Genomic DNA, 11,740 nt, shown 5'->3' with positions numbered 1-11,740 from the left:
TGTGTGTGTGTTTCTATTTGTGTGTATGTGTGTGTATGTGTGTATTTGTGTATATTTGTGGGTGTATGTGTGTGTATTTGTGTGTGTATGTGTGTGTATTTGTGTGTATTTGTATGTGTGTGTATGTGTGTGTATTTGTATGTGTGTGTATGTGTGTATTTGTGTGTGTGTATGTGTGTGTTTGTGTGTATTTGTGTGTGTGCATTTGTGTGTGTATGTGTATATTTGTGTGTATGTGTATTTGTGTGTGTATTTGTGTGTGTGTGTGTGTGTATTTGTGGGTGTGTGTGTGTATGTGTGTGTATTTGTGTGTGTGTATGTATTTGTGTGTGTGTGTATGTGTGTGTGTTTGTGTGTATTTGTGTGTGTGCATTTGTGTGTGTATGTGTATATTTGTGTGTACATGTATTTGTGTATGTGTGTATTTGTATGTATGTGTGTGTATGTGTGTGTATGTGTGTGTATTTGTGGGTGTATGTGTGGGTGTATGTGTGGGTGTATGTGTGTGTATTTGTGTGTATTTGTATGTGTGTGTATGTGTGTATTTGTATGTGTGTGTATGTGTGTGTTTGTATGTGTGTGTGTATTTGTGTGTATGTGTATGTGTATTTGTGTGTGTGTGTATTTGTGTATGTGTGTGTATTTGTGTATGTGTGTGTTTGTATTTGTGTGTATTTGTATGTGTGTGTATGTGTGTGTGTGTTTGTGTGTGTGTGTGTGTATTTGTGTGTGTGTGTGCATTTTTCCTCACTGTCTCTGAGGTTCAACCATGTTGTTATGGGCAGTAGTAATTGATTGGTTATTGTTACTGGATTGTATTAAATTACATGAATATTCCATAGTCTTGGTTCTCTTTCCACTGCTGGTGGGCACTTGGGAGGCTTCTAGATTTGGGGCATCTTTTGTTCGGGTGCCCATGTTTCTGTGGGGCCTATCTTTAGAGTGGGGTTGCCGGGTCCTATGTTACACATGTGCGAAGTTCCTGTTTTCCCCGCACTGGCGATGGCTGGGCATGGGGGCGGGTGTTGGGAAGGTGCCCTTCACCCTCCGCTTTGCCAGCCTGGCTTCTACTGGGTGGAGTGTGCCCAGGTGTGAGTCTGTTTCTAGACTGTGTCCTTTCCCATCGGTCTTTCTGTCAGTTCTGCAACAGACACAGAAGTCTCCACAGAGCCCACCCTTGCCTCTTCCCCCGCCTCCTTCTTCTTCAAGAAGGTCCTGGCTGCCCGCCGTCCTCTGCATTTTGAGACCCACCTGGAAGCAGCATGTCGTGTGCCTCGGAGTATGGCTGGGGTTGTGCTGACCTGCACAGCTTCCTCATCTGTGAACGTGCATCTCCTTCCACACGTTCAGATCATCATCGTGTTCTCTCAGTGACATTTTGTAGTTTTCTGTGAAAAGGCCTTAGGCATCTTTTATTCTGTTTAGCATGAATGTCTGATATTTTGTGGTGCTACTGTAGATTCTGTCTTTGCAAAACACTTCTTTTCTGTTTAGTGCTGGCCTATAAAGATAAAGTTGGATTTTGTATAATGACCTTATATCTGGCAACTTTGCTAAACTTGCTTATTAATTCGGATCTTCACATTGCTTTGAATTTTCTATGTAAGCAGCCATATCATCTGAGAATAATGTCAGGCTGACTTCTTCATTACTAATCCTTCTCATGTGTCTTTCTTTCTCCTCCTCATTGTCCCTGCCAGGGCTTCCTGAACAATGGAATAGCAGGTGTAGTGGCCGTCCACTCTGCTGAGTTCCCCGTGGGAGAGAAGGCCAGCTTTCCATTTCACCGTTAAGTGTAATTTTGCTTCAGGTTTTTTTTAACTCCCTTTAGCAGATTAATTAAGTCTCCTTCTCTTGCTAATTTGCCAAGTGTTTTATTAAATCACAAATAGGCGCTGGATTTTATCAAATGTGTTTTCTGCATCTACTAAGATGATTTTGTGACTTTCTCTCATCTTCCAATAATGTGTTAGATTACATGGGTCGATGTTTGATGTTGAACTAATTTTGCATTCCTTCCATCTGATTGTGATATAGGCTCTTTACTGAACATGCTGGATGTGGTTGACTAATATTTTGTGTAAGAACTTTTGCATTTATTTTCATTGGCCAGTGATGTGTCTTTCTTATAACGTCCTTGTTAGCTGTAAGTCTCAAGATTATGCTTCTTCATGACATAATTGGGATGCGTTTCTTCTTTTTCTATTCTCGGAAAGAGTTCTAGTTCTAGTAAAACTACCGTTATTTTTTCCTCAAATGTTTGATGGAATTCTCTGGTGAGGCCATCACTGGATCTAAAGGCATTTGTTTTTAAATGCAAAGGTTTCAAATTATGAATTCAATTCTTTAATACTTATACAACTATTAAGATGCTTTCAGGCCAGGCACAGTGACTCATGCCTATAATCTCGACATTTTGGGAGGCTGAGGCAGTAGGATCACTTGAGGCTGGGAGTTAAAGACTGCCCAACATAGTGAGACCCCATCTCTAAAAAAAAAAAGCTTTCATATTTCCTAGGAATTTCTCTCTTTTCCACGTTATTGGCATCAACTCGCATGTATTATCTGTCTGTTCTTTACCCTTTAATTTCTGTAGGGTCTGAAGGAATAGCCCCACTAATTCCTGACATTTCTTGCTGGTGCCTTCTTTCTTTTTTCTTGATTGGATTTGCCAGGACTATCTTGATTTTATGAACCCTTTAAAAGGATGTATATTTTTTACTTTGTTAATTTCTGCTCTCATTTATTTATTTATTTATTGTGGAGACAGAGTCTCACTCTGTTGCCCAGACTGGAGTGCAGTGGTGCAATCTCTACCTCCTGGGTTCAAGCGATTCTCCTGCCTCAGCTCCCGTGTTGCTGGAACTACAGGTGCATGCCACCATGCCCGGCTAATTTTTTTGTATTTTTAGTAGAGACAGGGTTTTACCATGTTGCCCAGGCTGGTTTTGAACTCCTGAGCTCAGGCAATCTGCCTGCCTTGGCCTCCCAAAGTGCTAGGATTATAGATGTGAGCCACCACACCTGGCCACTGTTCTTACCTTTACGATTTCATTCCCCTATTTTTGGTTAATTTGTTATTATTTTCCTAAATTCTTGAGATGATTGTATAACTCACTGATTTTCACCCTTTTTCTTATCTTTTTCTTTTCTTTCTTTCTTTCTTTCTTTCTTTCTTTCTTTCTTTCTTTCTTTCTTTCTTAGACAGAGACTCACTCTGTCACTCAGGCTTGAGTGCAGTGGCATATCTCGGCTCACTGTAGCCTCCACCTCCTGGGTTCAAGTGATTCTTCCACCTCAGCCTCCCGAGTAGCTGGGGTTACAGGCATGTGCCACCATGCCTGGCTAATTTTTGTATTTTTAGTAGAAACCAGGTTTCACCATATTGCCCAGGCTGGTCTTGAACTCCTGACCTCAAGTGATCTACCTGCCTTGGCCTCCCAAAGTGCTGGGATGACAGGCGTGAGCCACTGCGCCCAGCCTAAATCTACCATTTGTTAAGTGTTTTCTGTTTTCCACTTGTTCTCTACTCCCTTTTCCTTCTGACTTATTTTGTATTAGTTATTATTGTATTGTTTCATTTCTATTCTATATTAGTTGGAAGTTTATATGTAGCAGGATGAGCCGCAGACAAAACCTCTCAGACACCGAGTTGTAGAAGGAAGGGCTTTATTCAGCTGGGGGCATCGGGAAGCTACTGCCTCAAAATCCGAGCTCCCTGAGTGCACAATCTCTGTCCCTTTTAAGGGCTCACAACACTAAAGATTTCACGTGAAAGCGTCATGATTGATTTGAGCAAGCAAGGGGTACATGACAGGGGTTGCATACACCAGTGGTCAGAGAGAAACGAAACAGGGCCGGGAGTTTCACTGTGTTCTTTTATATAGTGCCTGGAATCTATGAATAATATCAGTTTCTAAGTCATGAGTTGATTTTTAACTACTGGGTTTAGGCCAGGCAGGCCCAGGCCTGGTTTTGGGCACTGGGCTGCCTGTCTTTGGTTTTACTTCCTTGTTTTTTTCTTAAAACAGGTACTGAGTATAAAACAATATAACACAATATGAGAGGGTCTCTCTCTGTCCTCATTCCCCCCTTTTGAGACTCTCACTTTTTATTAGTGGGAGTCCTCACTCTTATTTTTGCTACTTATGTCTTTTTGTGCAATAGATTGATAGTGATTCATGTAGTACACTTGTGCTGAAGCATTTTGGTGAACTAAGGTAGCGATGAAGTTCTTTTATCATTTGAAGAAGTACAGGTAGCAAACAAGGGAGCAGTAAGCAGATTCTTACTACTATTATAACTTTTATTATAAGATTTTTAAATCCTCCCAGTGCTGGGAACTAATTTTTAAACATGGCTTCAGGGTCTGAGGGTTTGTGATGACCAGTTCTAAAGGGCTGCAGTTCTTACTCATGCAGGAGGGGCTGACTTTTCCCTTTTGGAGCCAAACAGGATCTTTTTTTAAAAATTTTTTTTCAAGTAGTCCAAATGACACAAGACCAGTATTGACATATTTCACATAAACAGGATTCTTGACAGATGTACTCGTTTTCTGCTGTGTAACTTTTTTTTTCTCAATCTGGAGAACCGCATCTCATCCCACACTGCTTACTATTTACAGTGGCACAGGCGTCAAATTTTAAGGTTACATTTTTGGGGACCCCTCTTTTTTTCTGTTCTAGCTATTACTTTACTTGTGTCACTTCGAAAAGGACCAGTCCTTAGTCTTATTTTAAAAACTGTGATCATGGGAGGCTTAAAATGAGTCATAACACGCATCAGGTTGGTTATTTCCTGGGCTACATACCTTGGATAGAATGGTATTATACAAACAAGTTTCTTTTAGAGTCTGGGTACACTTATAATAACTGTAAAATAATAGGACTGTAGCAATCTTTCGTCCTACCTCAGTGACTCGACGTATACAGTGGGAACAGCCCGCAGTCTGAGGAAGGTCAGTTGAAGTCCTTACTGTACAAGTCCAAATTTTAAGGAAAATGAGTCCTGCAATGAGCTTCCTCATGCTTCGGCCGCGTGGACCAGTCAGCTTCCGGGTGTGACTGGAGCAGGGCTTGTCGTCCTCTTCAGATTCGCTTTGCAGGGGTTGGCAAGGCTGCTCCCGTCCACATACAGCTCCCAGTCTACTGATGTTTAAGGAGGTCTCGGAGGTTGGGCCCACTCGAATAAACTGAGTGCAATACTTTTACACAGTTACGTTTAACTGGGCTCTCTGATACCAGGAGCAAAGTGGCAGGTTTAGGGTGTTGCAAACTTCAAGGGTTATGCGGGGATTTTCACAGAGCAAGATTTGGTATCTAGTTAGTCTAGCATTTATTAGCTAACGGTGTCCTTTGGTATTTATTAAAATCACCACAGCATGGGGGGGACTTCATGTTTAGGTTTTGCCCAAGAGTTAGCGTATCTGCTTCTTGTGCTAACAGGGCCGTTGCTGCCAGGGCCCTTGGACATGGGGGCCAGCCTTTGGAAACCCCGTCTGGTTGTTCTGAGAGATAGGCCACTGGCCGTGGCCAGGGTCCTACGGTCTGGGTTAAAACTCCAATTGCTATTTTTTTTTTGATTGATGAAATGCCAGGGTGAAAGGGACTAAAGCACAAGTGCCACTCCAGTTATTCGGCAGAGTGCCCAGTAAAGGTCCACCACACACCACCACGCATCCCAGTAAAGGTCCACCACACACCCCCACACATCCCAGTAAAGGTCCACCACACACCACCACACATCCGAGTAAAGGTCCACCACACACCACCACTCATCCCAGTAAAGGTCCACCACACACCACCACGCATCCGAGTAAAGGTCCACCACACACCACCACGCATCCCAGTAAAGGTCCACCACACACCACCACGCATCCGAGTAAAGGTCCACCACACACCACCACGCATCCCAGTAAAGGTCCACCACACACCACCACGCATCCCAGTAAAGGTCCACCACACACCACCACGCATCCCAGTAAAGGTCCACCACACACCACCACGCATCCCAGTAAAGGTCCACCACACACCACCACGCATCCCAGTAAAGGTCCACCACACACCACCACGCATCCCAGTAAAGGTCCACCACAACACCACACATCCGAGTAAAGGTCCACCACACACCACCACAAATCCGAGTAAAGGTCCACCACACACCACCACACATCCGCTCGGGGATGAACAAGGGCTGACCGATTGATAAGCTCTTGAAAATTCTTAAGCTCACTGCATCCCTTCAGGTCTGCAAGGAATGCTAAGTTTCCTCCCTGCCATGAGAGACACGAAGTGAACTTAGTGTTGGGAGACGGAAGCTGGATGGCCCTTGGGGGCTGACCCGCAGGGACTCTGGGATATAGCAGAGAGAGAGCTTGGCACGACTTATTACTCCAGGCTGTAGAATCCTGGAGAAGAGCTACCGTGCAGCCTATGCCTGGTCGACTGGAGGACCACCTTAGTGGAAGGGGGACAGTCAGAGCCTCTGGCCTGCCATGTGCACAAGCATAACAATTGCTTTTGTTTAACGTGCAGATGGAATATTTGATCCATTTCAACAGGCATTTGCATTTTGGTGTGCTGTCTTGATTGCCAAAGTTTGTTTTAAGTCTTTAACTTCTATGATCCTCTAGTAAAATGAATGTTTCCTTTAGCACCTATTTTTATTAGTTTTTAGACCAAAAAAAAAAAGCTAAACACCATTTTATATTTAATAATTCTTTTTATATGATTTTTATACCAGATAAGCTAAACTTTACCTTTATATTAGTGTGTTATTAATTTTAATAAAACCTTGTAGACATATTCATCCAATTTTTCATGTTTGAGCGTAAGGTAAGATTTTATAGACTCTTTTTAACCTTTTATAATTTTTGTTAAAGAGCAGGTTGATGTTTTAAGAAAAACCTGTTGCGTTTTTACTTTAATGTCCAGTTCACAGAAAAACTGGATGATACCTTTTTAACTTTAGCTATTATGTTTACACACAGAATTTTCTTTACAATTAATGTTCTAAAACTTGCCTAAACTTTCAAAACAATATTTTTTTGACCTTTTAATGTAGGTAAAAATCCACATTCTTATGCCTCTTTATAATCTTTTCACTAAAGGTATATTTTACTTTTTTATACAACTTGCACATAAACTGTTTTTTCAAGAGTGCTCAGGAGGCCTTATTACTTTTAAATTATGTAACTTTTTTTGCATACAGATTTTTTATAACTTTTTTTTCTTTTACAACTTCCACAGGCAATTTTTTTGACATGCCTTAACTTTTTGACTTATTACAAACATTTTTTTAAAAAAATAACCAGTTAATTTATTTCAGGACAAGAATTTACCATATAACATTCTTTTTATATAAATTCTGCTTCCCCCACCTTTTTTTCATTTCTTAAAATTTTTCAACATGGTTCTTAGTGGGGTGGGCTTACTTTGCACCTGACCCATGTTTTCCCAAGACAAATTACCACACTCTCACCACACATACCACAAAACAAAGAACGGGTACAGAGGGCACACACACTTCTATCTTTTATACCAAACCCACATCAGAATACCGTAAAATTCAAAATCGAGCACCAAGAGATTTAAGCCAAGTCAAAACCAAATCCAAAGTATCCAGCAATTCAAGTCAAGACAAAACCAGAACAAAAGGGTCAATCCAGGCGCACCGTGGGTGATCAGGCCACGCTTCCACTCAGATGGAGGGGGGCAAGTTCCAAAGACTAGTCTTACCAAGTGTCAGATGTCCGGACTCCAAGTGCCAGTTCCTTCCCGGTGTTCAGCCACGGTGTTAATCCTCCGCGGGGGCCTGCTACGTGCTGCTCTGATGAGGCGTTCCACTGGGACAATTGCCTATCCGGGGGCACTCTTTGGATCACGTCACTCAGGCTGGCCGGAGTTCCCCACAGGGATGCTCCACAGGGCAGGCCTAAGCCGCCTAAGGGGCTGCCTGGGCCGTCCATCAGATACCTAGCTTCCTGGTCAGGGAACCAAGAAATGTAGCAGGACGAGCCGCAGACACAACCTCTCAGACACCGAGTTGTAGAAGGAAGGGCTTTATTCAGCTGGGAGTGTCGGCAAGCTACTGCCTCAAAATCCGAGCTCCCTGAGTGCACAATCTCTGTCCCTTTTAAGGGCTCACAACACTATAAAAAGCGTCATGATTGATTTGAGCAAGCAAGGGGTACATGACAGGGGTTGCATACACCGGTGGTCAGAGAGAAACAAAACAGGGCCGGGAGTTTCACTGTGTTCTTTTATGCAGTGCCTGGAATCTATGAATAATATCAGTTTCTAAGTCATGAGTTGATTTTTAACTACTGAGTTTAGGCCAGGCAGGCCCAGGCCTGGTTTGGGCACCGGGCTGCTTGTCCTTGGTTTTACTTCCTTGTTTTTTTCTTAAAACAGGCACTGAGTATAAAACAATATAAAACAATATGAGAGGGTCTCTCTCCCTCCTCATGTAGACCTGCTGGAATCCATGGCTTGTGTGTTTAATCAGTTTGGGAAAGTTTTCACCATTCTGTCATTAGACGCTGTTTCAGCGTTCCCTCCTGTTCTCTCTCTCTCGGCCCCCAGCTCGTCCCGGCATTCGTGGACTCCAGGGACGCATGTGTGACAGACAGTTCTGCCCAGCTCATCCCGGCGTTCATGGACTCCAGGGACACATGCGTGATGGATCTGTGCACACTGCACTGTGTGTCTTTTGCCCTCTATTCTGTAGTTTATCTTTTTTTTTTTTTGAGACGGAGTCTCGCTCTGTCGCCCAGGCTGGAGTGCAGTGGCTGGATCTCGGCTCACTGCAAGCTCCGCCTCCCGGGTTCACGCCATTCTCCTGCCTCAGCCTCCGGAGTAGCTGGGACTACAGGCGCCCGCCACCTCGCCCGGCTAGTTTTTTTTTTGTATTTTTTAGTAGAGATGGGGTTTCACCGTGTTAGCCAGGATGGTCTCGATCTCCTGACCTCGTGATCCACCCGTCTCGGCCTCCCAAAGTGCTGGGATTACAGGCTTGAGCCACCGCGCCCGGCCTGTAGTTTATCTTTTAGGTTTATTTTGGATGTTTTCAGATGGTCTATCTTCCAGTTCACAAACTCTCTTTATGTCTAATCTACCATTAAATGCATTCATTGGATTTTTTCCATTATTTCTTTTTCAGGCCTTTTATTTTAAAATTTTAATGGTTTCTGATTCTCTGCCAAAATTCTCAACCTTAGTTTCTATGTCTGTCAACTCTCAAACATCAAAAGGATCAGAATCCAGTTTAAAAGAGTATATTCAAGTGTGAAGCTGAAAATAGCCATCAGGATAACACAGACTCCAAAGAAAAAGCCGAAAAGTTAAGATCTCCCTTATATATGCAGAAAACAGAGAACTTTAAAAGGGTTACAACATTTTTCATACAAGGCTGGCTCGTGAGTGATAGCAATTTGATTAGTTATACCTTGTTTGTTTTCTGTTTTCCATTTAGAAGAGCATATTGAGCATACAGCCTTACACTATGTGGTGGCCATGAGGTCGCTGTCAGTCAGGGAAGAAAGGCGAGTTAATTCTAACAAAGATCAGGAGGGAAGAGGAAGGGTCCTCCCGGGCGCCTTCAGTTTTCTACATTTTACAAAACAATGTTGGTCAAGAAAAGGCTGATCTGCAAACAGGGAACAAAGGTTGCAGCTGCCTGTCCTGTGAGTCAGGTCCTGTTGTTGATTCCCGTAAGGACTCAAAATCATGTGGATTTCCAGGGACTTTGGTTTTGAGTGACTGATTCCCGTGTGTTGTTGAGCGTGGTGGGCAAGCGCGGGCCACCTTCACAAGCCTGTCTGAGAACTCCACGAGCTGCGGCCCCACGCGTCTCTCCTGCTGCCTGCTGTTTCTTGCTGGCTTTTATGAGTGTGATCTTTTCTCTTTGGGTGCCTGATTGTTTTAAATTGTGTGCTGGCTACTGTGTTTACAGAAGTATTCTTGGAAATTACTTGAGGCCTAGGGTTACTTTATCTTCCTCCAGAGAGAGTTTTAGTTTGCTCCTTTGGCACTATTTTTTTGTTTGTTTGTTTGTTTTGAGACGCAGTCTTGCTCTGTAGCCCAGTCTGGACTGCAGGGGCGCAATCTCGGTTCACTGCAACCTCCGCCTCCCAGGTTCAAGCGATTCTCCTGCCTCAGCTTCCTGAGTCGCTGCGACTACAGGCGTCTGCCCCCAGGCCCAGCTGATGCCCCTTGCCCCCAGGAATTCACCCCTCTTTTCTTCTTCATTTGTGGTATTTTATGAAACACACTTGTTTTGTTGGAGTGTGTGGGATGGGGATCCCTGACCCCAGGAAGGTTCTGAGTGACGGGAGTATCTTTTGTTATTCGTGAGGAGGCCTGTGATAACTCCACGGTTATGGCAATGAGGTGGACAGGTGGGACCCCTGGAGAGGCCCCAGGACGGGAGTCCTCAGGGAGACCAGCAGTGATAGGATCCAGGTGGGAACTTTCTGGGAAACGCTGCCCTCCCGGAGAGGGGTCTGGAGACCACACTCTGGAAAACCCCAAGCAACAAGATCCGATGAGCTTCCGGCTTTGAGCCTGAGAGGTGCCAGGAGGGAGGCACGGCTGGAGAGGAGGCTTGGGCCCTGGGGGCACCTTGGCCGCCACCCTTCATTGGGCTGCACATCTCTGTGGACCCAAACGAGGAAACTGAGGCACAAAACACAACTTTAGAGTTCACTTCAGCCAAGCTGGGAGCAGCCAGCCGGGACACCCTTCCAGGTTGCCTTGGCTGTGAGCTCCATTCAGCCTTTGTTATAAGCAGGTTTTTATTTATTTTTTAACTCTTATTTTAGGTTTGGGGTAACATGTGAAGGTTTATTACGTAGGTAAACACATGTCACGGGGGTTGGTGGTACAGATTATTTCATCACCCAGGTACTAAGCCCAGTACCCAACAGTTACCTTTTCTGCTCCTCTCCCTCCTCCCACCCTCTCCGCTCAACGACACCCCAGTGTCTGTGGCTCCCTTCTTAGTGTTCATAAGTTCTCATCATTTCACTCCCACTTGTAAGTAAGAACATGAGGTATTTGGTGTTTTGTTCCTGTGTTAGTTTGCTAAGAATAATAGCCTCCAGCTCCATCCATTTTCCCACAAAAGACGCAATCTCCTTTTTACAGCTGCATAGTATTCCATGGTACATATGTACCGCATTTTCTTTATCCACTCTGCCATTGACGGGCATTTAGGTTGATTCCATGTCTTTGCTATTGTGAACAGTGCTGCAATGAACATTTGCGTGCTTGTGTCTTCATGGTGGAAAGATTTTTATTCCTCTGGATATAAACCCAGTAATGAGTTTTCTGGGTCAGACGGTAGTTCTGCTTTTAGCTTTTTGAGGAATCTCCATGCTGCTTTCTGCAACGGTTGAACTAATTTACACTCCCACCAACAGTGTACAAGTGTTCCCTTTTCTCCGCAACTTCAACGGCATCTGTTATTTTTTGACATTTTAGTCTCAGCCATTCTGACCTGTGTGAGATGGTATCTCATTGTGGTTTTTACTTGCATTTCTCTAATGATCGGTGATACTGGGCTTTTTTTCATATACTTGTTGGCTGCGTGTATGTCTTCTTTTGAGAAGTGTCTGTTCTTGTCCTTTGGCTACTTTTTATTGGGATTGTTTGTGTTTGTCTTGTAAATTTGTTTAAGTTCCTTGTAGATGCTGGATATTCGACCTTTGTCAGATGCATAGTTTGCAAATATTGTCTCCCAT

This window comes from Macaca mulatta, chromosome 9, assembly GCF_049350105.2.
Source record: "Macaca mulatta isolate MMU2019108-1 chromosome 9, T2T-MMU8v2.0, whole genome shotgun sequence".
NCBI classification, from domain to species: Eukaryota; Metazoa; Chordata; class Mammalia; order Primates; family Cercopithecidae; genus Macaca; species Macaca mulatta.
Note: the sequence above shows the minus strand (reverse complement) of the source record.